A 23,887-nucleotide genomic window follows, 5' to 3' on the forward strand; every position below is an offset into this window, starting at 1 on the left:
GTCTTTGCTATTTCCATATTGCTGCAGTGCACATTTGACTGCCTGTGTCTTTCCGATTCTGGTAGTCTTAGGTTATAAGCCCAAGAGGTGCCCTGCCGCATCATATGGTAGCTCAATTTTTACCTTTTCAAGCAGCTCCATTCAGTTTGCATTAGTGCTGTTACCACTTTTCATCCCAGCAGCAGATAGAAGGTATACATTTCTCTAAAACCCCTTCAGCATTTATAGTTTGTAGACTTTTTGCTGATGGCCATTTGACTGGTGTGAGCTGAAACCTTTTTGGAGGTTGGATACGCATGTGGCGAATAATTCCTTATACTGATCTTTAGGCATATCCTTTTTCTTCTTTTCCTTTTTTTGTTAAAGTGTGAGTACAACTGCCCTCTTCATATTCACTTTTTGAAAAATTTCTCATGTGTTGAATTTTCTTGCGTATTCCCTACCCCAGGGCATTTTTTGAGGGCAGGTGTCATTTAGACCCCTGCAGTCGTTTTGACTATTAAGCAACCATTAGCACTGGGTTTAAAGCTGCTGTTGTGGGAAACAGCCACAAGGCGGCAGCATTATTACGTTCTCAACTCTTGTTACTATGGCAACAGAGTCTTCCTGGAGGTAGTGTTCCGAGGTTGTAAATTAGAGTGGAATGTGCTGGGACAAGCCTCCAGAAGTTTATGTCTCCTTACTTATGTTTGTTTTTTAAATTTAATTTCTATTTCTTATCGGAGTAAATTTGATTTTAGTGTTTTGATTGCCTGGCTGTACAGAATCTGCTCAATGATTCATACATATGTCTGTTCATCCTCGGGTCCTGTTACCATGTATGTGATTACAAAATGTATATTTTAAAGGTATTGGTGATTATATAATTCATACAGTTTATCTGTTATATGTTTTTATACACTTAACATACATTAGTATATGTATGTTAACCCCATAGTCCTAGTTAACCCATCCTCCCACCTTTCATTTTGGCTAACCATTAGTTTATTTGATAAGTCTGTGAGTGTCTTTTTCTGTGGAAATATGTTCATTGGTAGCAATCTTAGGATAACATGTATAAATGTTATCATAGGATATTTGTCGTACCCTTTTGAGTTACTTAACGTTATATGATTATTTCTAGGCTCAACTGTAGTCCTGAAAACGGCATTGTTCATTTTTTTCCCGAGGCTACTATTCTATTTGGTACGTATACCACTTCTTCTTTGTCCATTCATCTGTTTATGAACCTTTTTTCTGCTTCCATGTCTTGGCTATTTCAATATTGCTGCAGTGCTCATTTGCCTGCCTGTGTCTTTCCGATTCAGGTGGTCTTAGGTTATAGGCCCAAAGGGTGACCTGCTGCATCATATGGTAGCTCAATTTTTACCTTGTCAAGAAGCTCCATTCAGTTTGCGTTAGTGCTGTTACCACTTTACATCCCACCAGCAGCTAGAAGGTACACAGTTCTCTAAAACCCCTTCAGCATTTATAGTTTATAGACATTTTGCTGATGGAAATGACTGGTGTGAGCTGAAACCTTTTTGAATTTGAATTTGCATGTGTCTAATAATTCCTTATACTGAGCTTTAGGCATGTCCTTTTTTTTCTTTTCCTTTTTTTTAAAGAGTGAGTACAACTTCCCTCCTCTTATTGACTTCTTGAAAAATTTCTCATGTGTTGAATTTTCTTGCCTATTCCCTACCCCAGGGCATTTTTCAGGGCAGGTGTCATTTAGAGCCCTGCAGTCCTTGAGACTATTAAGCCACTATTAGTACTGGGTTTAAAGCTGCTGTTGTGGGAAACAGCCACAAGGCCGCAGCATTATTACGTTCTCAACTCTTGTTACTACGGCAACAGAGTCTTCCTGGAGGTCGTGTTCCGAGGTTGTAAATTAGAGTGGAATGTGCTGGGACAAGCCCCCAGAAGTTTATGTCTCCTTACTTATGTTTGTTTTTTAAATTTAATTTCTATTTCTTATCAGAGTAAATTTGATTAGAGTGTTTTGATTGCCTGGCTGTACAGAATCTGCTCAATGATTCATACATATGTCTGTTCATCTTCGGGTCCTGTTACCATGTATGTGATTACAAAATGTATATTTTAAAGGTATTGGTGATTATATAATTCATACAGTTTATCTGTTATATGTTTTTATACACTTAACATACATTAGTATATGTATGTTAACCCCATAGTCCTAATTTACCCATCCTCCCACCTTTCATTTTGGCTAACCATTAGTTTATTTGATAAGTCTGTGAGTGTCTTTTTCTGTGGAAATATGTTCATTGGTAGCAATCTTAGGATAACATGTATAAATGTTTTCATAGGATATTTGTCGTACCCTTTTGAGTTACTTAACGTTATATGATTATTTCTAGGCTCAACTGTAGTCCTGAAAACGGCATTGTTCATTTTTTTCCCGAGGCTACTATTCTATTTGGTACGTATACCACTTCTTCTTTGTCCATTCATCTGTTTATGAACCTTTTTTCTGCTTCCATGTCTTGGCTATTTCAATATTGCTGCAGTGCTCATTTGCCTGCCTGTGTCTTTCCGATTCAGGTGGTCTTAGGTTATAGGCCCAAAAGGTGACCTGCCGCATCATATGGTAGCTCAATTTTTATCTTTTCAAGCAGCTCCATTCAGTTTGCGTTAGTGCTGTTCCCACTTTACATCCCACCAGCAGCTAGAAGGTACACAGTTCTCTAAAACCCCTTCAGCATTTATAGTTTGTAGACATTTTGCTGATGGAAACGATTGGTGTGAGCTGAAACCTTTTTCCATTTGAATTTGCATGTGTCTAATAATTCATTCTACTGAGCTTTAGACATGTCCTTTTTGTTCTTTTCCTTTTTTTTTAAAGAGTGAGTACAACTTCCCTCCTCTTATTGATTTCTTGAAAAATTTCTCATGTGTTGAATATTCTTGCCTATTCCTTACCCCAGGGCATTTTTCAGGGCAGGTGTCATTTAGAGCCCTGCAGTCCATGTGACTATTAAGCAACCATTAGCACTGGGTTTAAAGCTGCTGTTGTGAGAAAGAGCCACAAGGCGGCAGCATTATTAGGTTCTCATCTCTTGTTACTAGGGCAACAGAATCTTCCTGGAGGTAGTGTTCTGAGGTTGTAAATTAGAGTGGAATGTGCTGGGACAAGCCCCCAGAAGTTTATGTCTCCTTACTTAGGTTTGTTTTTTAAATGTAATTTCTATTTCTTATCGGAGTAAATTTGATTAGAGTGTTTTGATTGTCTGGCTGTACAGAAACTGCTCAATGATTCCTACATATGTCTGTTCATCTTCGGATTCTGTTACCATGTATGTGATTACAGAATGTATATTTTAAAGGTATTGGTGATTATATAATTCATACAGTTTATCTGTTATATGTTTTTATACACTTAACATACATTAGTATATGTATGTTAACCCCATAGTCCTAATTTACCCATCCTCCCACCTTTCATTTTGGCTAACAATTAGTTTATTTCATAAGTCTGTGAGTGTCTTTTTCTGTTGAAATATGTTCATTGGTAGCAATCTTAGGATAACATGTATAAATGATATCATAGGATAATTGTCATACCCCTTTGACTTACTTAACCTTATATGATTATTTCTAGGCTCTACTGTAGTCCTGAAAACGGCATTGTTCATTTTTTCCCCGAGGCTACTATTCCATTCTGTCCATATACCACTTCTTCTCTGTCCATTCATCTGTTTATGGACATTTTTTTTGCTTCCATGTCTTTGCTATTTCAGTATTGCTGCAGTGCACATTTGACTGCCTGTGTCTTTCCGATTCTGGTAGTCTTAGGTTATAAGCCCATGAGGTGCCCTGCTGCATCATATGGTAGCTCAATTTTTACCTTTTCAAGCAGCTCCATTCAGTTTGCGTTAGTGCTGTTACCACTTTACATCCCACCAGCAGCTAGAAGGTACACAGTTCTCTAAAACCCCTTCAGCATTTATAGTTTATAGACATTTTGCTGATGGAAATGACTGGTGTGAGCTGAAACCTTGTTGAATTTGAATTTGCATGTGTCTAATAATTCCTTATACTGAGCTTTAGGCATGTCCTTTTTTTTCTTTTCCTTTTTTTTTAAAGAGTGAGTACAACTTCCCTCCTCTTATTGACTTCTTGAAAAATTTCTCATGTGTTGAATTTTCTTGCCTATTCCCTACCCCAGGGCATTTTTCAGGGCAGGTGTCATTTAGAGCCCTGCAGTCCTTGTGACTATTAAGCAACCATTAGCACTGGGTTTAATGCTGCTGTTGTGGGAAACAGCCACAAGGCGGCAGCATTATTACGTTCTCATCTCTTGTTACTAGGGCAACAGAATCTTCCTGGAGGTAGTGTTCCGTGGTTGTAAATTAGAGTGGAATGTGCTGGGACGAGCCCCCAGAAGTGTATGTCTCCTTACTTATGTTTGTTTTTTAAATTTAATTCTATTTCTTTTTGGAGTAAATTTGATTAGAGTTTTTTGATTGTCTGGCTGTACAGAATCTGCTCAATGATTCCTACATATGTCTGTTCATCTTCGGATTCTGTTACCATGTATGTGAATACAGAATGTATATTTTAAAGGTATTGGTGATTATATAATTCATATAGTTTATCTGTTATATGTTTATATGCATGTAACATACATTAGTATATTTATGTTAATCCCATAGTCCTAATTTACCCATCCTCCCCCCTTTCATTTTGGCTAACCATTAGTTTATTTCATAAGTCTGTGAGTGTCTTTTTCTGTGGAAATATGTTCATTGGTAGCAATCTTAGGATAACATGTACAAATGATATCATAGGATATTTGTCATACCCTTTTGACTTACTTAACCTTATATTATTATTTCTAGGCTCCACTGTAGTCCTGAAAACGGCATTGTTCATTTTTTTCCCGAGGCTACTATTCCATTCTGTCCATATACCACTTCTTCTCTGTCCATTCATCTGTTTATGGACCTTTTTTTGCTTCCATGTCTTGGCTATTTCAGTATTGCTGCAGTGCACATTTGACTGCCTGTGTCTTTCCGATTCTGGTGGTCTTAGGTTATAAGCCCGAGAGGTGCCCTGCCGCATCATATGGTAGCTCAATTTCTACCTTTTCAAGCGGCTCCATTCAGTTTGCGTTAGTGCTGTTACCACTTTACATCCCAGCAGCAGATAGAAGGTACACATTTCTCTAAAACACCTTCAGCATTTATAGTTTGTAGACTTTTGCTGATGGCCATTTGACTGTTGTGAGCTGAAACCTTTATGGAGGTTGGATACGCATGTGGCGAATAATTCCTTATACTGATCTTTAGGCATATCCTTTTTCTTCTTTTCCTTTTTTTGTTAAAGTGTGAGTACAACTTCCCTCTTCATATTCACTTTTTGAAAAATTTCTCATGTGTTGAATTTTCTTGCCTATTCCCTACCCCAGGGCATTTTTCAGGGCAGGTGTCATTTAGAGCCCTGCAGTCCTTGAGACTATTAAGCAACTATTAGTACTGGGTTTAAAGCTGCTGTTGTGGGAAACAGCCACAAGGCCGCAGCATTATTACGTTCTCAACTCTTGTTACTACGGCAACAGAGTCTTCCTGGAGGTCGTGTTCCGAGGTTGTAAATTAGAGTGGAATGTGCTGGGACAAGCCCCCAGAAGTTTATGTCTCCTTACTTATGTTTGTTTTTTAAATTTAATTTCTATTTCTTATCAGAGTAAATTTGATTAGAGTGTTTTGATTGCCTGGCTGTACAGAATCTGCTCAATGATTCATACATATGTCTGTTCATCTTCGGGTCCTGTTACCATGTATGTGATTACAAAATGTATATTTTAAAGGTATTGGTGATTATATAATTCATACAGTTTATCTGTTATATGTTTTTATACACTTAACATACATTAGTATATGTATGTTAACCCCATAGTCCTAATTTACCCATCCTCCCACCTTTCATTTTGGCTAACCATTAGTTTATTTGATAAGTCTGTGAGTGTCTTTTTCTGTGGAAATATGTTCATTGGTAGCAATCTTAGGATAACATGTATAAATGTTTTCATAGGATATTTGTCGTACCCTTTTGAGTTACTTAACGTTATATGATTATTTCTAGGCTCAACTGTAGTCCTGAAAACGGCATTGTTCATTTTTTTCCCGAGGCTACTATTCTATTTGGTACGTATACCACTTCTTCTTTGTCCATTCATCTGTTTATGAACCTTTTTTCTGCTTCCATGTCTTGGCTATTTCAATATTGCTGCAGTGCTCATTTGCCTGCCTGTGTCTTTCCGATTCAGGTGGTCTTAGGTTATAGGCCCAAAAGGTGACCTGCCGCATCATATGGTAGCTCAATTTTTATCTTTTCAAGCAGCTCCATTCAGTTTGCGTTAGTGCTGTTACCACTTTACATCCCACCAGCAGCTAGAAGGTACACAGTTCTCTAAAACCCCTTCAGCATTTATAGTTTGTAGACATTTTGCTGATGGAAACGATTGGTGTGAGCTGAAACCTTTTTCCATTTGAATTTGCATGTGTCTAATAATTCATTCTACTGAGCTTTAGACATGTCCTTTTTGTTCTTTTCCTTTTTTTTTAAAGAGTGAGTACAACTTCCCTCCTCTTATTGATTTCTTGAAAAATTTCTCATGTGTTGAATATTCTTGCCTATTCCTTACCCCAGGGCATTTTTCAGGGCAGGTGTCATTTAGAGCCCTGCAGTCCATGTGACTATTAAGCAACCATTAGCACTGGGTTTAAAGCTGCTGTTGTGAGAAAGAGCCACAAGGCGGCAGCATTATTAGGTTCTCATCTCTTGTTACTAGGGCAACAGAATCTTCCTGGAGGTAGTGTTCTGAGGTTGTAAATTAGAGTGGAATGTGCTGGGACAAGCCCCCAGAAGTTTATGTCTCCTTACTTAGGTTTGTTTTTTAAATGTAATTTCTATTTCTTATCGGAGTAAATTTGATTAGAGTGTTTTGATTGTCTGGCTGTACAGAAACTGCTCAATGATTCCTACATATGTCTGTTCATCTTCGGATTCTGTTACCATGTATGTGATTACAGAATGTATATTTTAAAGGTATTGGTGATTATATAATTCATACAGTTTATCTGTTATATGTTTTTATACACTTAACATACATTAGTATATGTATGTTAACCCCATAGTCCTAATTTACCCATCCTCCCACCTTTCATTTTGGCTAACAATTAGTTTATTTCATAAGTCTGTGAGTGTCTTTTTCTGTTGAAATATGTTCATTGGTAGCAATCTTAGGATAACATGTATAAATGATATCATAGGATAATTGTCATACCCCTTTGACTTACTTAACCTTATATGATTATTTCTAGGCTCTACTGTAGTCCTGAAAACGGCATTGTTCATTTTTTCCCCGAGGCTACTATTCCATTCTGTCCATATACCACTTCTTCTCTGTCCATTCATCTGTTTATGGACATTTTTTTTGCTTCCATGTCTTTGCTATTTCAGTATTGCTGCAGTGCACATTTGACTGCCTGTGTCTTTCCGATTCTGGTAGTCTTAGGTTATAAGCCCATGAGGTGCCCTGCTGCATCATATGGTAGCTCAATTTTTACCTTTTCAAGCAGCTCCATTCAGTTTGCGTTAGTGCTGTTACCACTTTACATCCCACCAGCAGCTAGAAGGTACACAGTTCTCTAAAACCCCTTCAGCATTTATAGTTTATAGACATTTTGCTGATGGAAATGACTGGTGTGAGCTGAAACCTTGTTGAATTTGAATTTGCATGTGTCTAATAATTCCTTATACTGAGCTTTAGGCATGTCCTTTTTTTTCTTTTCCTTTTTTTTTAAAGAGTGAGTACAACTTCCCTCCTCTTATTGACTTCTTGAAAAATTTCTCATGTGTTGAATTTTCTTGCCTATTCCCTACCCCAGGGCATTTTTCAGGGCAGGTGTCATTTAGAGCCCTGCAGTCCTTGTGACTATTAAGCAACCATTAGCACTGGGTTTAATGCTGCTGTTGTGGGAAACAGCCACAAGGCGGCAGCATTATTACGTTCTCATCTCTTGTTACTAGGGCAACAGAATCTTCCTGGAGGTAGTGTTCCGTGGTTGTAAATTAGAGTGGAATGTGCTGGGACGAGCCCCCAGAAGTGTATGTCTCCTTACTTATGTTTGTTTTTTAAATTTAATTCTATTTCTTTTTGGAGTAAATTTGATTAGAGTTTTTTGATTGTCTGGCTGTACAGAATCTGCTCAATGATTCCTACATATGTCTGTTCATCTTCGGATTCTGTTACCATGTATGTGAATACAGAATGTATATTTTAAAGGTATTGGTGATTATATAATTCATATAGTTTATCTGTTATATGTTTATATGCATGTAACATACATTAGTATATTTATGTTAATCCCATAGTCCTAATTTACCCATCCTCCCCCCTTTCATTTTGGCTAACCATTAGTTTATTTCATAAGTCTGTGAGTGTCTTTTTCTGTGGAAATATGTTCATTGGTAGCAATCTTAGGATAACATGTACAAATGATATCATAGGATATTTGTCATACCCTTTTGACTTACTTAACCTTATATTATTATTTCTAGGCTCCACTGTAGTCCTGAAAACGGCATTGTTCATTTTTTTCCCGAGGCTACTATTCCATTCTGTCCATATACCACTTCTTCTCTGTCCATTCATCTGTTTATGGACCTTTTTTTGCTTCCATGTCTTGGCTATTTCAGTATTGCTGCAGTGCACATTTGACTGCCTGTGTCTTTCCGATTCTGGTGGTCTTAGGTTATAAGCCCGAGAGGTGCCCTGCCGCATCATATGGTAGCTCAATTTCTACCTTTTCAAGCGGCTCCATTCAGTTTGCGTTAGTGCTGTTACCACTTTACATCCCAGCAGCAGATAGAAGGTACACATTTCTCTAAAACACCTTCAGCATTTATAGTTTGTAGACTTTTGCTGATGGCCATTTGACTGTTGTGAGCTGAAACCTTTATGGAGGTTGGATACGCATGTGGCGAATAATTCCTTATACTGATCTTTAGGCATATCCTTTTTCTTCTTTTCCTTTTTTTGTTAAAGTGTGAGTACAACTTCCCTCTTCATATTCACTTTTTGAAAAATTTCTCATGTGTTGAATTTTCTTGCCTATTCCCTACCCAAGGGCACTTTTTGAGGGCAGGTGTCATTTAGACCCCTGCAGTCGTTGTGACTATTAAGCAACCATTAGCACTGGGTTTAAAGCTGCTGTTGTGGGAAACAGCCACAAGGCGGCAGCATTATTACGTTCTCAACTCTTGTTACTAGGGCAACAGAATCTTCCTGGAGGTAGTGTTCTGAGGTTGTAAATTAGAGTGGAATGTGCTGGGACAAGCCCCCAGAAGTTTATGTCTCCTTACTTATGTTTGTTTTTTAAATTTCATTTCTATTTCTTATCAGCGTAAATTTGATTAGAGTGTTTTGATTGCCTGGCTGTACAGGATCTGCTCAATGATTCATACATATGTCTGTTCATCTTCGGGTCCTGTTACCATGTATGTGATTACAAAATGTATATTTTAAAGGTATTGGTGATTATATAATTCATACAGTTTATCTGTTATATGTTGTTATACACTTAACATACATTAGTATATGTATGTTAACCCCATAGTCCTAATTTACCCATCCTCCCACCTTTCAGTTTGCTAACCATTAGTTTATTTCATAAGTCTGTGAGTGTCTTTTTCTGTGGAAATATGTTCATTGGTAGCAATCTTAGGATAACATGTATAAATATTATCATAGGATATTTGTCGTACCCTTTTGAGTTAGTTAACCTTATATGATTATTTCTAGGCTCAACTGTAGTCCTGAAAACGGCGTTGTTCATTTTTTTCCCCAGGCTACTATTCTATTTGGTACGTATACTACTTCTTCTTTGTCCATTCATCTGTTTATGAACCTTTTTTCTGCTTCCATGTCTTGGCTATTTCAATATTGCTGCAGTGCTCATTTGCCTGCCTGTGTCTTTCCGATTCAGGTGGTCTTAGGTTATAGGCCCAAAGGGTGACCTGCTGCATCATATGGTAGCTCAATTTTTACCTTGTCAAGAAGCTCCATTCAGTTTGCGTTAGTGCTGTTACCACTTTACATCCCACCAGCAGCTAGAAGGTACACAGTTCTCTAAAACCCCTTCAGCATTTATAGTTTATAGACATTTTGCTGATGGAAATGACTGGTGTGAGCTGAAACCTTTTTGAATTTGAATTTGCATGTGTCTAATAATTCCTTATACTGAGCTTTAGGCATGTCCTTTTTTTTCTTTTCCTTTTTTTTAAAGAGTGAGTACAACTTCCCTCCTCTTATTGACTTCTTGAAAAATTTCTCATGTGTTGAATTTTCTTGCCTATTCCCTACCCCAGGGTATTTTTTGAGGGCAGGTGTCATTTAGACCCCTGCAGTCGTTTTGACTATTAAGCAACCATTAGCACTGGGTTTAAAGCTGCTGTTGTGGGAAACAGCCACAAGGCGGCAGCATTATTATGTTCTCAACTCTTGTTACTATGGCAACAGAGTCTTCCTGGAGGTAGTGTTCCGAGGTTGTAAATTAGAGTGGAATGTGCTGGGACAAGCCTCCAGAAGTTTATGTCTCCTTACTTATGTTTGTTTTTTAAATTTAATTTCTATTTCTTGTCGGAGTAAATTTGATTTTAGTGTTTTGATTGCCTGGCTGTACAGAATCTGCTCAATGATTCATACATATGTCTGTTCATCCTCGGGTCCTGTTACCATGTATGTGATTACAAAATGTATATTTTAAAGGTATTGGTGATTATATAATTCATACAGTTTATCTGTTATATGTTTTTATACACTTAACATACATTAGTATATGTATGTTAACCCCATAGTCCTAGTTAACCCATCCTCCCCCCTTTCATTTTGGCTAACCATTAGTTTATTTGATAAGTCTGTGAGTGTCTTTTTCTGTGGAAATATGTTCATTGGTAGCTATCTTAGGATAACATGTATAAATGTTATCATAGGATATTTGTCGTACCCTTTTGAGTTACTTAACGTTATATGATTATTTCTAGGCTCAACTGTAGTCCTGAAAACGGCATTGTTCATTTTTTTCCCGAGGCTACTATTCTGTTTGGTACGTATACCACTTCTTCTTTGTCCATTCATCTGTTTATGAACCTTTTTTCTGCTTCCATGTCTTGGCTATTTCAATATTGCTGCAGTGCTCATTTGCCTGCCTGTGTCTTTCCGATTCAGGTGGTCTTAGGTTATAGGCCCAAAAGGTGACCTGCCGCATCATATGGTAGCTCTATTTTTATCTTTTCAAGCAGCTCCATTCAGTTTGTGTTAGTGCTGTTACCACTTTACATCCCACCAGCAGCTAGAAGGTACACAGTTCTCTAAAACCCCTTCAGCATTTATAGTTTGTAGACATTTTGCTGATGGAAACGATTGGTGTGAGCTGAAACCTTTTTCCATTTGAATTTGCATGTGTCTAATAATTCATTCTACTGAGGTTTAGGCATGTCCTTTTTTTTCTTTTCCTTTTTTTTTAAAGAGTGAGTACAACTTCCCTCCTCTTATTGATTTCTTGAAAAATTTCTCATGTGTTGAATATTCTTGCCTATTCCTTACCCCAGGGCATTTTTCAGGGCAGGTGTCATTTAGAGCCCTGCAGTCCATGTGATTATTAAGCAACCATTAGCACTGGGTTTAAAGCTGCTGTTGTGGGAAAGAGCCACAAGGCGGCAGCATTATTACGTTCTCATCTCTTGTTACTAGGGCAACAGAATCTTCCTGGAGGTAGTGTTCCGAGGTTGTAAATTAGAGTGGAATGTGCTGGGACAAGCCCCCAGAAGTTTATGTCTCCTTACTTAGGTTTGTTTTTTAAATTTAATTTCTATTTCTTATCGGAGTAAATTTGATTAGAGTGTTTTGATTGTCTGGCTGTACAGAAACTGCTCAATGATTCCTACATATGTCTGTTCATCTTCGGATTCTGTTCCCATGTATGTGATTACAGAATGTATATTTTAAAGGTATTGGTGATTATATAATTCATACAGTTTATCTGTTATATGTTTTTATACACTTAACATACATTAGTATATGTATGTTAACCCCATAGTCCTAGTTTACCCATCCTCCCACCTTTCATTTTGTCTAACCATTAGTTTATTTCATAAGTCTGTGAGTGTCTTTTTCTGTGGAAATACGTTCATTGGTAGCTATCTTAGGATAACATGTATAAATGTTATCATAGGATATTTGTCGTACCCTTTTGAGTTACTTAACCTTATATGATTATTTCTAGGCTCAACTGTAGTCCTGAAAACGGCATTGTTCATTTTTTTCCCGAGGCTACTATTCTATTTGGTACGTATACCACTTCTTCTTTGTCCATTCATCTGTTTATGGACATTTTTTTTGCTTCCATGTCTTTGCTATTTCCATATTGCTGCAGTGCACATTTGACTGCCTGTGTCTTTCCGATTCTGGTAGTCTTAGGTTATAAGCCCAAGAGGTGCCCTGCCGCATCATATGGTAGCTCAATTTTTACCTTTTCAAGCAGCTCCATTCAGTTTGCATTAGTGCTGTTACCACTTTTCATCCCAGCAGCAGATAGAAGGTATACATTTCTCTAAAACCCCTTCAGCATTTATAGTTTGTAGACTTTTTGCTGATGGCCATTTGACTGGTGTGAGCTGAAACCTTTTTGGAGGTTGGATACGCATGTGGCGAATAATTCCTTATACTGATCTTTAGGCATATCCTTTTTCTTCTTTTCCTTTTTTTGTTAAAGTGTGAGTACAACTGCCCTCTTCATATTCACTTTTTGAAAAATTTCTCATGTGTTGAATTTTCTTGCGTATTCCCTACCCCAGGGCATTTTTTGAGGGCAGGTGTCATTTAGACCCCTGCAGTCGTTTTGACTATTAAGCAACCATTAGCACTGGGTTTAAAGCTGCTGTTGTGGGAAACAGCCACAAGGCGGCAGCATTATTACGTTCTCAACTCTTGTTACTATGGCAACAGAGTCTTCCTGGAGGTAGTGTTCCGAGGTTGTAAATTAGAGTGGAATGTGCTGGGACAAGCCTCCAGAAGTTTATGTCTCCTTACTTATGTTTGTTTTTTAAATTTAATTTCTATTTCTTATCGGAGTAAATTTGATTTTAGTGTTTTGATTGCCTGGCTGTACAGAATCTGCTCAATGATTCATACATATGTCTGTTCATCCTCGGGTCCTGTTACCATGTATGTGATTACAAAATGTATATTTTAAAGGTATTGGTGATTATATAATTCATACAGTTTATCTGTTATATGTTTTTATACACTTAACATACATTAGTATATGTATGTTAACCCCATAGTCCTAGTTAACCCATCCTCCCACCTTTCATTTTGGCTAACCATTAGTTTATTTGATAAGTCTGTGAGTGTCTTTTTCTGTGGAAATATGTTCATTGGTAGCAATCTTAGGATAACATGTATAAATGTTATCATAGGATATTTGTCGTACCCTTTTGAGTTACTTAACGTTATATGATTATTTCTAGGCTCAACTGTAGTCCTGAAAACGGCATTGTTCATTTTTTTCCCGAGGCTACTATTCTATTTGGTACGTATACCACTTCTTCTTTGTCCATTCATCTGTTTATGAACCTTTTTTCTGCTTCCATGTCTTGGCTATTTCAATATTGCTGCAGTGCTCATTTGCCTGCCTGTGTCTTTCCGATTCAGGTGGTCTTAGGTTATAGGCCCAAAAGGTGACCTGCCGCATCATATGGTACCTCAATTTTTATCTTTTCAAGCAGCTCCATTCAGTTTGTGTTAGTGCTGTTACCACTTTACATCCCACCAGCAGCTAGAAGGTACACAGTTCTCTAAAACCCCTTCAGCATTTATAGTTTGTAGACATTTTGCTGATGGAAACGATTGGTGTGAGCTGAAACCTTTTTCCATTTGAATTTGCATGTGTCTAATAATTCATTCTACTGAGCTTTAGGCATGTCCTTTTTTTTCTTTTCCTTTTTTTTTAAAGAGTGAGTACAACTTCCCTCCTCTTATTGATTTCTTGAAAAATTTCTCATGTGTTGAATATTCTTGCCTATTCCTTACCCCAGGGCATTTTTCAGGGCAGGTGTCATTTAGAGCCCTGCAGTCCATGTGACTATTAAGCAACCATTAGCACTGGGTTTAAAGCTGCTGTTGTGAGAAAGAGCCACAAGGCGGCAGCATTATTACGTTCTCATCTCTTGTTACTAGGGCAACAGAATCTTCCTGGAGGTAGTGTTCCGAGGTTGTAAATTAGAGTGGAATGTGCTGGGACAAGCCCCCAGAAGTTTATGTCTCCTTACTTAGGTTTGTTTTTTAAATGTAATTTCTATTTCTTATCGGAGTAAATTTGATTAGAGTGTTTTGATTGTCTGGCTGTACAGAAACTGCTCAATGATTCCTACATATGTCTGTTCATCTTCGAATTCTGTTACCATGTATGTGATTACAGAATGTATATTTTAAAGGTATTGGTGATTATATAATTCATACAGTTTATCTGTTATATGTTTTTATACACTTAACATACATTAGTATATGTATGTTAACCCCATAGTCCTAATTTACCCATCCTCCCACCTTTCATTTTGGCTAACAATTAGTTTATTTCATAAGTCTGTGAGTGTCTTTTTCTGTGGAAATATGTTCATTGGTAGCAATCTTAGGATAACATGTATAAATGATATCATAGGATAATTGTCATACCCTTTTGACTTACTTAACCTTATATGATTATTTCTAGGCTCTACTGTAGTCCTGAAAACGGCATTGTTCATTTTTTCCCCGAGGCTACTATTCCATTCTGTCCATATACCACTTCTTCTCTGTCCATTCATCTGTTTATGGACATTTTTTTTGCTTCCATGTCTTTGCTATTTCAATATTGCTACAGTGCACATTTGACTGCCTGTGTCTTTCCGATTCTGGTAGTCTTAGGTTATAAGCCCATGAGGTGCCCTGCTGCATCATATGGTAGCTCAATTTTTACCTTTTCAAGCAGCTCCATTCAGTTTGCGTTAGTGCTGTTACCACTTTACATCCCACCAGCAGCTAGAAGGTACACAGTTCTCTAAAACCCCTTCAGCATTTATAGTTTATAGACATTTTGCTGATGGAAATGACTGGTGTGAGCTGAAACCTTGTTGAATTTGAATTTGCATGTGTCTAATAATTCCTTATACTGAGCTTTAGGCATGTCCTTTTTTTTCTTTTCCTTTTTTTTAAAGAGTGAGTACAACTTCCCTCCTCTTATTGACTTCTTGAAAAATTTCTCATGTGTTGAATTTTCTTGCCTATTCCCTACCCCAGGGCATTTTTCAGGGCAGGTGTCATTTAGAGCCCTGCAGTCCTTGTGACTATTAAGCAACCATTAGCACTGGGTTTAATGCTGCTGTTGTGGGAAACAGCCACAAGGCGGCAGCATTATTACGTTCTCATCTCTTGTTACTAGGGCAACAGAATCTTCCTGGAGGTAGTGTTCCGTGGTTGTAAATTAGAGTGGAATGTGCTGGGACGAGCCCCCAGAAGTTTATGTCTCCTTACTTATGTTTGTTTTTTAAATTTAATTCTATTTCTTTTTGGAGTAAATTTGATTAGAGTTTTTTGATTGTCTGGCTGTACAGAATCTGCTCAATGATTCCTACATATGTCTGTTCATCTTCGGATTCTGTTACCATGTATGTGAATACAGAATGTATATTTTAAAGGTATTGGTGATTATATAATTCATATAGTTTATCTGTTATATGTTTATATGCATGTAACATACATTAGTATATTTATGTTAATCCCATAGTCCTAATTTACCCATCCTCCCCCCTTTCATTTTGGCTAACCATTAGTTTATTTCATAAGTCTGTGAGTGTCTTTTTCTGTGGAAATATGTTCATTGGTAGCAATCTTAGGATAACATGTACAAATGATATCATAGGATATTTGTCATACCCTTTTGACTTACTTAACCTTATATTATTATTTCTAGGCTCCACTGTAGTCCTGAAAACGGCATTGTTCATTTTTTTCCCGAGGCTACTATTCCATTCTGTCCATATACCACTTCTTCTCTGTCCATTCATCTGTTTATGGACCTTTTTTTGCTTCCATGTCTTGGCTATTTCAGTATTGCTGCAGTGCACATTTGACTGCCTGTGTCTTTCCGATTCTGGTGGTCTTAGGTTATAAGCCCGAGAGGTGCCCTGCCGCATCATATGGTAGCTCAATTTCTACCTTTTCAAGCGGCTCCATTCAGTTTGCGTTAGTGCTGTTACCACTTTACATCCCAGCAGCAGATAGAAGGTACACATTTCTCTAAAACACCTTCAGCATTTATAGTTTGTAGACTTTTGCTGATGGCCATTTGACTGTTGTGAGCTGAAACCTTTATGGAGGTTGGATACGCATGTGGCGAATAATTCCTTATACTGATCTTTAGGCATATCCTTTTTCTTCTTTTCCTTTTTTTGTTAAAGTGTGAGTACAACTTCCCTCTTCATATTCACTTTTTGAAAAATTTCTCATGTGTTGAATTTTCTTGCCTATTCCCTACCCAAGGGCACTTTTTGAGGGCAGGTGTCATTTAGACCCCTGCAGTCGTTGTGACTATTAAGCAACCATTAGCACTGGGTTTAAAGCTGCTGTTGTGGGAAACAGCCACAAGGCGGCAGCATTATTACGTTCTCAACTCTTGTTACTAGGGCAACAGAATCTTCCTGGAGGTAGTGTTCTGAGGTTGTAAATTAGAGTGGAATGTGCTGGGACAAGCCCCCAGAAGTTTATGTCTCCTTACTTATGTTTGTTTTTTAAATTTCATTTCTATTTCTTATCAGCGTAAATTTGATTAGAGTGTTTTGATTGCCTGGCTGTACAGGATCTGCTCAATGATTCATACATATGTCTGTTCATCTTCGGGTCCTGTTACCATGTATGTGATTACAAAATGTATATTTTAAAGGTATTGGTGATTATATAATTCATACAGTTTATCTGTTATATGTTGTTATACACTTAACATACATTAGTATATGTATGTTAACCCCATAGTCCTAATTTACCCATCCTCCCACCTTTCAGTTTGCTAACCATTAGTTTATTTCATAAGTCTGTGAGTGTCTTTTTCTGTGGAAATATGTTCATTGGTAGCAATCTTAGGATAACATGTATAAATATTATCATAGGATATTTGTCGTACCCTTTTGAGTTACTTAACCTTATATGATTATTTCTAGGCTCAACTGTAGTCCTGAAAACGGCGTTGTTCATTTTTTTCCCCAGGCTACTATTCTATTTGGTACGTATACTACTTCTTCTTTGTCCATTCATCTGTTTATGAACCTTTTTTCTGCTTCCATGTCTTGGCTATTTCAATATTGCTGCAGTGCTCATTTGCCTGCCTGTGTCTTTCCGATTCAGGTGGTCTTAGGTTATAGGCCCAAAGGGTGACCTGCTGCATCATATGGTAGCTCAATTTTTACCTTGTCAAGAAGCTCCATTCAGTTTGCGTTAGTGCTGTTACCACTTTACATCCCACCAGCAGCTAGAAGGTACACAGTTCTCTAAAACCCCTTCAGCATTTATAGTTTATAGACATTTTGCTGATGGAAATGACTGGTGTGAGCTGAAACCTTTTTGAATTTGAATTTGCATGTGTCTAATAATTCCTTATACTGAGCTTTAGGCATGTCCTTTTTTTTCTTTTCCTTTTTTTTAAAGAGTGAGTACAACTTCCCTCCTCTTATTGATTTCTTGAAAAATTTCTCATGTGTTGAATTTTCTTGCCTATTCCCTACCCCAGGGTATTTTTTGAGGGCAGGTGTCATTTAGACCCCTGCAGTCGTTTTGACTATTAAGCAACCATTAGCACTGGGTTTAAAGCTGCTGTTGTGGGAAACAGCCACAAGGCGGCAGCATTATTATGTTCTCAACTCTTGTTACTATGGCAACAGAGTCTTCCTGGAGGTAGTGTTCCGAGGTTGTAAATTAGAGTGGAATGTGCTGGGACAAGCCTCCAGAAGTTTATGTCTCCTTACTTATGTTTGTTTTTTAAATTTAATTTCTATTTCTTATCGGAGTAAATTTGATTTTAGTGTTTTGATTGCCTGGCTGTACAGAATCTGCTCAATGATTCATACATATGTCTGTTCATCCTCGGGTCCTGTTACCATGTATGTGATTACAAAATGTATATTTTAAAGGTATTGGTGATTATATAATTCATACAGTTTATCTGTTATATGTTTTTATACACTTAACATACATTAGTATATGTATGTTAACCCCATAGTCCTAGTTAACCCATCCTCCCACCTTTCATTTTGGCTAACCATTAGTTTATTTGATAAGTCTGTGAGTGTCTTTTTCTGTGGAAATATGTTCATTGGTAGCTATCTTAGGATAACATGTATAAATGTTATCATAGGATATTTGTCGTACCCTTTTGAGTTACTTAACGTTATATGATTATTTCTAGGCTCAACTGTAGTCCTGAAAACGGCATTGTTCATTTTTTTCCCGAGGCTACTATTCTGTTTGGTACGTATACCACTTCTTCTTTGTCCATTCATCTGTTTATGAACCTTTTTTCTGCTTCCATGTCTTGGCTATTTCAATATTGCTGCAGTGCTCATTTGCCTGCCTGTGTCTTTCCGATTCAGGTGGTCTTAGGTTATAGGCCCAAAAGGTGACCTGCCGCATCATATGGTAGCTCAATTTTTACCTTTTCAAGCAGCTCCATTCAGTTTGTGTTAGTGCTGTTACCACTTTACATCCCACCAGCAGCTAGAAGGTACACAGTTCTCTAAAACCCCTTCAGCATTTATAGTTTGTAGACATTTTGCTGATGGAAACGATTGGTGTGAGCTGAAACCTTTTTCCATTTGAATTTGCATGTGTCTAATAATTCATTCTAATGAGGTTTAGGCATGTCCTTTTTTTTCTTTTCCTTTTTTTTTAAAGAGTGAGTACAACTTCCCTCCTCTTATTGATTTCTTGAAAAATTTCTCATGTGTTGAATATTCTTGCCTATTCCTTACCCCAGGGCATTTTTCAGGGCAGGTGTCATTTAGAGCCCTGCAGTCCATGTGATTATTAAGCAACCATTAGCACTGGGTTTAAAGCTGCTGTTGTGGGAAAGAGCCACAAGGCGGCAGCATTATTACGTTCTCATCTCTTGTTACTAGGGCAACAGAATCTTCCTGGAGGTAGTGTTCCGAGGTTGTAAATTAGAGTGGAATGTGCTGGGACAAGCCCCCAGAAGTTTATGTCTCCTTACTTAGGTTTGTTTTTTAAATTTAATTTCTATTTCTTATCGGAGTAAATTTGATTAGAGTGTTTTGATTGTCTGGCTGTACAGAAACTGCTCAATGATTCCTACATATGTCTGTTCATCTTCGGATTCTGTTCCCATGTATGTGATTACAGAATGTATATTTTAAAGGTATTGGTGATTATATAATTCATACAGTTTATCTGTTATATGTTTTTATACACTTAACATACATTAGTATATGTATGTTAACCCCATAGTCCTAATTTACCCGTCCTCCCACCTTTCATTTTGGCTAACAATTAGTTTATTTCATAAGTCTGTGAGTGTCTTTTTCTGTGGAAATATGTTCATTGGTAGCAATCTTAGGATAACATGTATAAATGATATCATAGGATAATTGTCATACCCTTTTGACTTACTTAACCTTATATGATTATTTCTAGGCTCTACTGTAGTCCTGAAAACGGCATTGTTCATTTTTTCCCCGAGGCTACTATTCCATTCTGTCCATATACCACTTCTTCTCTGTCCATTCATCTGTTTATGGACATTTTTTTTGCTTCCATGTCTTTGCTATTTCAATATTGCTGCAGTGCACATTTGACTGCCTGTGTCTTTCCGATTCTGGTAGTCTTAGGTTATAAGCCGAAGAGGTGCCCTGCCGCATCATATGGTAGCTCAATTTTTACCTTTTCAAGCAGCTCCATTCAGTTTGCGTTAGTGCTGTTACCACTTTACATCCCACCAGCAGCTAGAAGGTACACAGTTCTCTAAAACCCCTTCAGCATTTATAGTTTATAGACATTTTGCTGATGGAAATGACTGGTGTGAGCTGAAACCTTTTTGAATTTGAATTTGCATGTGTCTAATAATTCCTTATACTGAGCTTTAGGCATGTCCTTTTTTTTCTTTTCCTTTTTTTTAAAGAGTGAGTACAACTTCCCTCCTCTTATTGACTTCTTGAAAAATTTCTCATGTGTTGAATTTTCTTGCCTATTCCCTACCCCAGGGTATTTTTTGAGGGCAGGTGTCATTTAGACCCCTGCAGTCGTTTTGACTATTAAGCAACCATTAGCACTGGGTTTAAAGCTGCTGTTGTGGGAAACAGCCACAAGGCGGCAGCATTATTACGTTCTCATCTCTTGTTACTAGGGCAACAGAATCTTCCTGGAGGTAGTGTTCCGAGGTTGTAAATTAGAGTGGAATGTGCTGGGACAAGCCCCCAGAAGTTTATGTCTCCTTACTTAGGTTTGTTTTTTAAATTTAATTTCTATTTCTTATCTGAGTAAATTTGATTAGAGTGTTTTGATTGTCTGGCTGTACAGAAACTGCTCAATGATTCCTACATATGTCTGTTCATCTTCGGATTCTGTTACCATGTATGTGATTACAGAATGTATATTTTAAAGGTATTGGTGATTATATAATTCATACAGTTTATCTGTTATATGTTTTTATACACTTAACATACATTAGTATATGTATGTTAACCCCATAGTCCTAGTTTACCCATCCTCCCACCTTTCATTTTGTCTAACCATTAGTTTATTTCATAAGTCTGTGAGTGTCTTTTTCTGTGGAAATATGTTCATTGGTAGCAATCTTAGGATAACATGTATAAATGATATCATAGGATATTTGTCATACCCTTTTGACTTACTGAACCTTATATGATTATTTCTAGGCTCAACTGTAGTCCTGAAAACGGCATTGTTCATTTTTTTCCCGAGGCTACTATGCTCTTTGGTACGTATACCACTTCTTCTTTGTCCATTCATCTGTTTATGAACCCTTTTTCTCCTTCCATGTCTTGGCTATTTCAATATTGCTTCAGTGCTCATTTGCCTGCCTGTGTCTTTCCGATTCAGGTGGTCTTAGGTTATAGGCCCAAAAGGTGACCTGCCGCATCATATGGTAGCTCAATTTTTACCTTTTCAAGAAACTCCATTCAGTTTGCGTTAGTGCTGTTACCACTTTACATCCCACCAGCAGCTAGAAGGTACACAGTTCTCTAAAACCCCTTCAGCATTTATAGTTTGTAGACATTTTGCTGATGGAAATGACTGGTGTGAGCTGAAACCTTTTTGAAATTGAATTTGCATGTGTCTAATAATTCCTTATACTGAGCTTTAGGCATGTCCTTTTTTTTCTTTTCCTTTTTTTTTAAAGAATGAGTACAACTTCCCTCCTCTTATTGACTTCTTGAAAAATTTCTCATGTGTTGAATTTTCTTGCCTATTCCCTACCCCAGGGCATTTTTCAGGCCAGGTGTCATTTAGATCCCTGCAGTCCTTGTGACTATTAAGCAACCATTAGCACTGGGTTTAATGCTGCTGTTGTGGGAAAGAGCCACAAGGCGGCAGCATTATTACGTTCTCATCTCTTGTTACTAGGGCAACAGAATCTTCCTGGAGGTAGTGTTCCGAAGTTGTAAATTAGAGTGGAATGTGCTGGGACAAGCCCCCAGAAGTTTATGTCTCCTTACTTAGGTTTGTTTTTTAAATTAAATTTCTATTTCTTATCGGAGTAACTTTGATTAGAGTGTTTTGATTGTCTGGCTGTACAGAAACTGCTCAATGATTCCTACATATGTCTGTTCATCTTTGGATTCTGTTACCATGTATGTTATTACAGAATGTATATTTTAAAGGTATTGGTGATTATATAATTCATACAGTTTATCTGTTATATGTTTTTATACACTTAACATACATTAGTATATGTATGTTAACCCCATAGTCCTAATTTACCCATCCTCCCACCTTTCATTTTGGCTAACAATTAGTTTATTTCATAAGTCTGTGAGTGTCTTTTTCTGTGGAAATATGTTCATTGGTAGCAATCTTAGGATAACATGTATAAATGATATCATAGGATATTTGTCATACCCTTTTGACTTACTTAACCTTATATGATTATTTCTAGGCTCAACTCTAGTCCTTAAAACGGCATTGTTCATTTTTTCTCCGAGGCTACTATTGCATTCTGTCCATATACCGCTTCTTCTCTGTCCATTCATCTGTTTATGGACATTTTTTTTGCTTCCATGTCTTTGCTATTTCCATATTGCTGCAGTGCACATTTGACTGCCTGTGTCTTTCCGATTCTGGTAGTCTTAGGTTATAAGCCGAAGAGGTGCCCTGCCGCATCATATGGTAGCTCAATTTTTACCTTTTCAAGCAGCTCCATTCAGTTTGCGTTAGTGCTGTTACCACTTTACATCCCAGCAGCAGATAGAAGGTATACATTTCTCTAAAACCCTTTCAGCATTTATACTTTGTAGACTTTTTGCTGATGGCCATTTGACTGGTGTGAGCTGAAACCTTTTTGGAGGTTGGATACGCATGTGGCGAATAATTCCTTATACTGATCTTTAGGCATATCCTTTTTCTTCTTTTCCTTTTTTTGTTAAAGTGTGAGTACAACTTCCCTCTTCATATTCACTTTTTGAAAAATTTCTCATGTGTTGAATTTTCTTGCCTATTCCCTACCCCAGGGCATTTTTTGAGGGCACGTGTCATTTAGACCCCTGCAGTCGTTTTGACTATTAAGCAACCATTAGCACTGGGTTTAAAGCTGCTGTTGTGGGAAACAGCCACAAGGCGGCAGCATTATTACGTTCTCAACTCTTGTTACTATGGCAACAGAGTCTTCCTGGAGGTAGTGTTCCGAGGTTGTAAATTAGAGTGGAATGTGCTGGGACAAGCCTCCAGAAGTTTATGTCTCCTTACTTAGGTTTGTTTTTTAAATTTAATTTCTATTTCTTATCAGAGTAAATTTGATTTTAGTGTTTTGATTGCCTGGCTGTACAGAATCTGCTCAATGATTCATACATATGTCTGTTCATCCTCGGGTCCTGTTACCATGTATGTGATTACAAAATGTATATTTTAAAGGTATTGGTGATTATATAATTCATACAGTTTATCTGTTATATGTTTTTATACACTTAACATACATTAGTATATGTATGTTAACCCCATAGTCCTAGTTAACCCATCCTCCCACCTTTCATTTTGGCTAACCATTAGTTTATTTCATAAGTCTGTGAGTGTCTTTTTCTGTGGAAATATGTTCATTGGTAGCTATCTTAGGATAACATGTATAAATGTTATCATAGGATATTTGTCGTACCCTTTTGAGTTACTTAAGCTTATATGATTATTTCTAGGCTCAACTGTAGTCCTGAAAACGGCATTGTTCATTTTTTTCCCGAGGCTACTATTCTATTTGGTACGTATACCACTTCTTCTTTGTCCATTCATCTGTTTATGAACCTTTTTTCTGCTTCCATGTCTTGGCTATTTCAATATTGCTGCAGTGCTCATTTGCCTGCCTGTGTCTTTCCGATTCAGGTGGTCTTAGGTTATAGGCCCAAAAGGTGACCTGCCGCATCATATGGTAGCTCAATTTTTATCTTTTCAAGCAGCTCCATTCAGTTTGTGTTAGTGCTGTTACCACTTTACATCCCACCAGCAGCTAGAAGGTACACAGTTCTCTAAAACCCCTTCAGCATTTATAGTTTGTAGACATTTTGCTGATGGAAACGATTGGTGTGAGCTGAAACCTTTTTCCATTTGAATTTG

This window comes from Balaenoptera borealis (assembly GCF_965194805.1).
Source record: "Balaenoptera borealis genome assembly, chromosome: 1".
Lineage (NCBI taxonomy): Eukaryota > Metazoa > Chordata > Mammalia > Artiodactyla > Balaenopteridae > Balaenoptera > Balaenoptera borealis.